The sequence below is a fragment of the Carassius auratus genome, unplaced genomic scaffold (assembly GCF_003368295.1).
Source record: "Carassius auratus strain Wakin unplaced genomic scaffold, ASM336829v1 scaf_tig00006424, whole genome shotgun sequence".
NCBI lineage: Eukaryota > Metazoa > Chordata > Actinopteri > Cypriniformes > Cyprinidae > Carassius > Carassius auratus.
Window position 1 is genome coordinate 30001 of NW_020523753.1, and position 8644 is coordinate 38644.

The window sequence follows — 8644 nt, forward strand, 5'->3', positions numbered from 1 at the left end:
CAAGCTCTCTCTTTCTTTAATCTATCCAACCACCTCCTCCAAACACACTCCTCAGCACGTTCATACTCCACAGGCCTCCCTCAGAGCTTGTACTCATCTCATCTCTGAACTGCATGAAAATAAGTTTGAAGGTTATTAAGTGGGGGAGATGGGAAAGGTGAACACAGGATGGACAGACATGAGACGAGAGGAACTTGAGCTGTGAGTGGCGAACTCTATCTCTCCATCCCCTCTCAGGGTTGTTCTCATGGCTCTTTGGCCAGGGAGGGAGAGGAGCATCGCTGACTTCCTCGGCCCCTGTGCTACAATCACAGAGAGCTTTTTGTGATGGAAGCCCACGCTTGTCACTTGCATTCGATCCTCCTGGACACACTGCAGTGGCAGCCTACTGGGGTCGCTGCTACCCAGGGCGCTGATCAGGTGACTTTCCCACCGCATTCACAATTTCAGTAGCAGGAACAACAGCATGTCTCTAGAGACAGGCACACATATTTAACACACACACATCTTCCCTTTGTGGATTTCGACTACGTTCGCACTTACATTAAAGCACACTCACGCATGCACATGCTTACACACACTCCTCTTTCCCAAAGGTACACATTGTTCACTTCCCAAGCCTCATTAATTTAGTAAATACAGAAAGTTACAAATATAAACTATGAACTATGTTCAAATAGTTTCTTTAACTTGTGTTCAAAAGTTACTTCAGTGCTGTTTGTAAACATGATTTATGAATTTAATGACTCCATTTTCACATCGTGTTTAAAAATAGCATTAAAGCAGCAATGAAAGCAATTCCCAGCCGTGCACACCTTCTATATCCAGGCATCTTATGAGGAGCCATTATGTGCGTTGGAATTACCTTCAATTTGGCTGATTTGACCATCTGGGAATCCCACTATCTGGATTGACTTCCTTCCATTCAACTTTGTTCTTGACTTCTATTCTTTGAAATTCTCCCATGTCCAGTGTGAATAAGTTACATGGAGGCACTATGTCTTGGCTGGGGAAATGGGGGTTAAGGAGGGTCTTCCCCGGCCAATGAGCTTTCGTGATAGATCCTGTCTGGTTACAGGAGATTATAGATTATATGTGGATATTGTTTGATGAAATTAGATGCTATAATTGATATCTTATTGGTGAATGTCCATATTTCTGGAAGTGATAAATACTACTGGTTCTGGATGAGAGCACCTGAAATGCATATTTCCACCATTTTGAACAGGTTAAGAAACTTAACCATAAACACAGTTGCTATATTGAACACCGATGCCAGAAAAATCCACTGCTGCAAAGTGCAATGAACCCTGATGTCTGCAGTGCATAAAATGATATCCTTGGCCTTTTTGTCTCTATATCTATTATTAAAATATCATAAAAATCTGATTTAGAAAACGTACAGGGAAAATGCTGGAAATAATAGTTCGATTTTGGAGTACAGGAAAAGTTCCCACTAAAACAGTCTTTAAATGTTTAAATATGCCACAATTACAAAAAACAACATGCACACAAAACTTTACAGTTTATTACTGTTCATGTTTCTTAATTACAGTGCAACTGTAAGCAAAGTCACTGGGTTCAGATTCACGAGTGTTTAAGGGTGTTTAAGAGCCAGCACAATGAGTCTGTGCTGCAGTGTGCTCACAGCCCTTCCCAGTGTTGTGCTGGGCGATCCCCTCACCGATAAACAGTGCCCTCTCCACCCTTACACGTCTCTATCAAGATCTGGAACCACTGCCACTTTAGTACCATTCCCACATTGGCCCAATGTGTACGCATGCAACACACTCACACACTCCTCTTCCACATCCTTGGGTTCAACAAGCCCTTAAGAAATCCAAGAGAAGTTAAAGTGACAGGCGTGTCTGGTTAAAGCAATGTAACAGTATAAAAAAACACTCTGAGTAAAATTAGTTGATATAGATTGATGGTTTGGAATGAAATTTCAATGAGGTTTTCATGTTGTTTGCTCATACTACCCTCCACTAATTAACGTTTGATTAATGACCGACAGTGAGTTACTGCTAAAGCTAAAAATCAAGCCCCTTATAATGAAGGTCAATGGGGTTCAGTGTTGTTTAGGACCCCACTGACTTTTATTGTATGGACAACAATATCTACATGATTTTTCTACATGACTCCATTTTTAAAAAAAGATTATTGAATTATTTGAATAGAAAACTCAAAAGAACAGCATTTATTTAAAATATAAATCTTTTGTAACATTAGTCACTGTCACTTTTGTTCAGTGTAATGCACCCATGCAATATAAAAGTACTAATTCCTTTAAAAAAAAAAAAAAAAACTTTTGAACGGTTACTTTAAAATCTTTCACAGCTAAGACAGCTAAAGACATTTTGTATTAAAAAAGGTTTGATGTTTGAGAGATTTGACTGAACTTCTTGCCAAATAAGTGGTCTGCAATCAAATAAACATTACAATGTGGAAAAAAGCTTTCGAGAAAACCAGAAAAGCTTTAAAAGAACTTTAAAATAAAGGTCTAAACATGAGAAAGACCAATAAGGGAGAGTGGCCAAAGCCAGAGAAACATCCTTATTAAACATCCTGGTGAAAAACGTGAATCTCTTTACTTAAACCAATGATTTAATGCTGTCAATATCAGTGGAGAAGTCAGTCTGGGGGAAAAAAAGTGTCACCCTTTCATGAAAAATGGATAGGTGTTGGAAAAGGCGAGGGCGAGCCGCAGGGGAAAGGCTGCATCTGGTCACTAATGAGCCGCTCACAAGCAGCGACGTTCTCATCAGCTCTGTTTGTTTTTATAGGCCTCTCTGTGTCCTCTCCATAATTGTTTTGCTTGGTAGGCCCTACCGTCGTTCTCAGGCTCTCGGCCCCTTGTTTATCAAGTGACTGGTCTGTTGTTTTTGTGCCTCACATTCATGGGGCTAAATATAATATGTCCTTCCTTCTTGCCTAGTCGCTTGTATCGTGACAGACAGTGGTTGTCAGCTACATCGGTAAGGAGAGATAGATTGCCGGTGTTTCCCATTGCTTTAACCTCCTCTGGTGGTGATCCAATAAATGCAATAATATCAGGATGTAGAACAAACATTCTCTAAAATGCAAGTGCATGGAAAAGATGCAGTGTTTTTAGATGTCTATGGATTAATAGGTCTGAAGTTACCAAATGAACTTCCTGAACTCTGGATGTTATGTGAAGGTTTTTTATGCTTTTTGACAAAGTTGGTTTAAAATTATATATATTTTTCATTTATTTAATAAAATAAAATACATTGTGAAGGACTGGCCATCTGTCCACGTACAATTATGAAAAAACACAACTTGAACATTTTTGGCGAAAATGCTAAACAGCTCCATTAGTGTTACTGAAAAGTGTGGGTGAACAAATAATGACAGAATACATTTTTTTTTCAGAATACATTCTTCTAATATTTAAGTCAATTAGGATATATATATATATATATATATATATATATATATATATATATATATATATATATATTAGCAAAGTGTTAATTTTTCATTCTTTAATTTGTGAATGTAAATTTTTTGACTATAAGTTCCATTTGAATAAATACATGTAAACGTGAGGGAGTAATGAAACTTTGAGATCTTGTCTTCAAAGTTTAAGCTTCTTTCTGATCTCATCGACAGATATTAACCGAGGTTGTCTGTTTTTACAGTTTGCAAAAACAACCACATGACTTGGGATCAGTAATCCCTCTTATTGTAGACATGTTGTGACTTTCACTGCCATAATTCCTGATCGGTGATCCCTTAATGCTAATATTACCTCTGTGCTTTTTGGACCTTTATTAAAGTCCAGCACAATTCTGTCCAAGGTAAAATGCTCTAAACATTCGACCAGCTTAGGGATAAAAGTTGTCCCCCCCCAAACACCCTTTTGAATATCCTTTCATGCAACCAGCGCGGGGGGTTTGGACTCTGATCCACACTCCTTTTTTACAAGTACTACCGCTCAAACATGACAGCAGGCCAGCACTTCAGAAAACTGAATCAAAGGTATGTTCAATAGGTCCTACCCATCACATGCTCTTTGGCTAAATCATCATGACCTGAGATTTCAACCACTCTGCCACACTCTTTCCCAGGCTTTTCTCCTTGTGCATGCTCTGGTAACAGCCAAACCGCCAGCCAGAACGAACCCCCAGCCTCTTACTTTTTCTCTTCAAACATTTCCTAACCAGACTCGTTCTATGAAAATACATAACCGATGCTGTCCCCGAGAGAAAAGAGGGATAGAAAGAGCAAAAAAGAGACTTCACAGATGTTGTGTTATGCAATGGAAGGGGGGCAGTCGCTGTGCAGACAGTGGCACTCTGTGTGAGAGAGCGTGGGGCACGGCGGGGCGGCGTAGTGCTGGTGTTGCACTGGGAACAGGATGATCTTCTCTCGCCCAGCCCCTTATCCCTCACATGGGAGAAGTGGGTCAGCTTTGGTGGCCGAGGTACAGTTACATTTGAGTGCCTCCACTGAATGAGCTCTACTCCCTTGATTACAGGAAAAGGTTTCAAAACAATTTATCAGAAGTGTTACAAAAGATGAAATGAGAAGCTGAAGGGACATCTTTAGGCCTTCAGTAAGTTATCTGGTAACAGGAGCTGATATGAGATTATTTGTTGTTCTCATTCATGTTCTTTGAAAATTATGACAATTCTACATGTTCATGTCCTCTAACCTAAATATATGCTTCAAGACTGCTGATAATTAATGCTAATTAATAGATACGATAGAGAGAGAGAGAGAGAGAGAGAGAGATAGATAGATAGATAGATAGATAGATAGATAGATAGATAGATAGATAGATAATGAAAAGAGTTCACACATGGTAATACTAAGAGCCACATGAAAATGAATTAAAACTATTGTTTTCTTGGTTTATATATTATTGACGAGTTTACTTTAATTTATGGTTGCTCTTTTAGATGTCATTGCTGGGGTTAAATTTCAGAGCCAAAATGATGGCATTTCAACATGCTTGTCGTCAAAGAGGATGTAGTGCTACTGCGTTTAAAGTGCGTCAATAATCGATTCCATGGCCGCCAAAAGGCTTCACCTCTACTTTAACAAGAAGTGAGTAGAGCGGAGGCACAGACCTCTCACTGTGTGTCACCGCCGCAGCCTCTCACAGGCTCTAAATCAAAGCTCAGGAGCCATGAATGACAATGTCCCTTTCTTCAGGCTCTTCCCTGTGAGGAAGAAAGGCCTGCAAGCCCCCAATGTGCTCCCTGAGAGGGAACAGCGTGGCCTCCCCCCATTCCCTCCCCGCCGCTCAACTCAGTTTATGGCCGGCTGTGGTTGCTCACTTCAAGGTAGTGTTCTTTTGAACAGAGACTTTGCTGGAGCTCGTGTTACACCTGCCCCCGCTCTAACCTCTCCTCATTCACACGGCCCTCCGGGACAAGGCCCTTTTCTGTGTCTGCCTGCCCCGCCGCACAAAGCACCCACAAGCCATCACTGCCAGTGCTATTTGTTAGCCACCATCACCCCAGCACTGTCCACTCACACAATGCGTGACTGTGGTGTAAAGGCCCCCCTTCCAGATCCATTACCCATTGCCATAGAGATCTAAGCAAAAGAAGGATGCATGCTTTTTATATATAAATGTATACTTTGTAAGTCGTATATGCATTTGCTGAATTAATACAATAAAAACAGCAATATTTTCAAGTATTCTTATAATTTTAAATAAAGTTTCCTATTTCATATGTCATATGATCCTTCACAAAAACATTCTAATATGCTCAAGATATTTTCTTTTCACAGTTGTAAACAGTTGTGCTGCTTTGTGGAAACACTGTATATTAACAACAAGCTCAGAAGAACAGCATCTATCTGCAATAGATTTTACTTCTGATCAATTTAATTGCAGAATGATTAGTTAATTTCTTTAAAAATATGTAAAATAAAATATAATACTGACCTATAATACTGACCCGCAACTTTGGAATGGTACTGCATATGGTAATCTGCATATTTTAAATATTTCATCACAATTACAATGCATCATTAGCAGTTTTCCCAAGTTATTTGTTTAAATTATTACTTCTCATACATGTTATTGTTAAAAATATTTGTCTATAGTTTGATGTTTTTTAAACATAAATTTCTCCAAAAAATGAGTACCCTCTATTGATTTTTACACCTGCCTGCATAAATTAATATCCCATTACAGTCACATTTACAAACAAGGTGATTATTACACAACAAAGAAAAGCAATTAATACAAGAATGTCAACAAGTCTTAATTGGATTTTTAGAAATCACAATATTGGCTTAGGAATAAATCACACAAAAATGAAAATTTGCTGAAAATGTAGTCACCCTCAGGCCATCAAAAATGTAGATGAAGTTTATTCTTCATATCAACATTTTTGGAGAAATGTAACAATATCATGTAGGTATAGAGGACTCATATTTTAACAAGAAGCATTTTAAGTTAAAGATGTCTTGATGGATTTGTTTATTACGCTTCACAATACATCAGTTGATAGACTGGAGTGGTGTGGATTATTGTGATGTTTATATCAGCTGTTTGGACTCTCATTCTGACGGCACCCATTCACTGCAGTGGATTCATTGGTGAACGAGTGATTTTAATGCAAAATATCTCCAAATCTGTTCCAACGAAGAAACTCATCTACATCTCGGATGGCCTGAGGGTGAGTACATTTTCAGCAAATTTCCATTTTTGGTTGAACTATTCCTCAAACAATTTGTTTACGTGACACACAGATAATTGGTTTATGGCCAAAATCGAATTAAAATGTAAATATTCTTGTGCATGTAGAAGAATTCAGTGGCCAACTCCTACACAATTCTGAATTGTAAATGTTTGGCAAGTCACTCTCACTTGACTATCAAGCAGTATATGTTCAGGGTTGTGGAGGTTCGGTACTGTGTAAACAAAGCGTGTCAGAATCTAATCTCAAACACAGACAAGACAGCACTGAGCAAAGAAGGCCTGTTAAAGTATCAGCGGGGTGCCGAGAGCAGATCTGCCGTCGTCCCCGACACACCCCTGTGAGTGATGCTCTGAAGACCCCACGTGCCCTCTGTAAACATCCCCCTGCACCACAGACGGGACAGCACTGCATTCTCACGAGAAACTGTCGTGTCCCACTGTCCACATCCGGGGCAGTTCACACAACTTCCAGAGAGCTGCAAAATCCCCCAAAAGAGTTCCCAGAGCATTTTTAGCTTCACTTTCTACTATTAGACCTTCTCTGGTCAACGGAGATGAAAGGTCGGTGGAACACTTGAAATGTATTACAACCGAACAGTTAAATATAGAGGAAGAGACAGTTAGGGAGATGAGCGGCCAGCAGCCAGTGTCTTTCTGCAGTCAGCTGTGGGCCTGTTTTCTGCTGCCAGAAGAAGAGAGGAAGGAACACTCTGTTTCCTGTAAATAAAGAGCGGAGTGCAGCAATCATTGTTTTGACAACGGAAGCATCTTTTTCTGACACTCGTCACATCTACGTGTGAAAAGAAGCGTTCCCTACTGGCCCAGGGGTCAATCAGAACCATTCACAAGTTGAAATGTAGATCTCTACGTCAGGTGAAGTTGTAAACAACACTGGAGTTTCTTGCCTCAAAGGGACGAGGCGGTTCAAATTACATCCGTGAAGGCACTTTTAGAAACGTGTCGATCTTGAATGAATTTTCAAAGTGATCTAAAACACAATCACAGTTTTAGAGTTTAAATATGTGTAATAATAAAAGTCACATCAAACTTCCAGAAGGAATCACAAAAACAAAACTAAAAAATTCCGAAAAAGTACATGTAAATATATATATACATATAAAACTTTAGCATGATAATGTAATTTTGAGAATTTATAATTATATTTATTGAATAAATAATCTAAATTTAAAAGTACATTTTACATTTAAAAAAAAAGAAGAAATTAATACTTCCATTTAGCAAGATTACATTGTATTACATTAATCAAAACTGACGTTAAAGTCATTTATAATGTAACAAAAGATTTATATGTAAAAAAAATAAATAAATGGAACTTTGTAAGAATCCTAAAAAATGTAAAATGGTTTTCACAAACGTATTAAGCAAAACTGTTTAATAATAAAAATTCTGCTTAGCATCTATATATATATATATATATATATATATATATATATATATATATATATATATGAATATATAAAACTTTAGCATGATAATGTATTTTTGAGAATTTATAATTATATTTATTGAATAAATAATTTAAATTTAGTTTGTCATTTAGTGTGACAAAATACGCATTTCCGAACACTAAAACTGTATTTTTTACATTCAATTTTATGTTAAGCAGACAAACTTACTAAATGCATCTTATGTTTTCAACTGTATGAGCTAATCAAATAATTTAAAATCCTATTTCATTAAAGCTGATAGTATCCCACAATGTGCAAAATATCCCCAGTCAGTACATCCTTCCTGGTGGATGTTCAAGAAGTGATAACCAGAACACCCATGAGCAGGATGTATTGTCTACACCCTCTACAAATAGAGAGTACCTCCAGGAAACGGTGTCATGAGAAAAAGCGATGACTTAGGTAGGGGGAAGATGAACATCACAGAATAAAAGCTATATCTGTCACTACAAACACACACCCAAAAAAAGATCTGCATGAGGAAGAG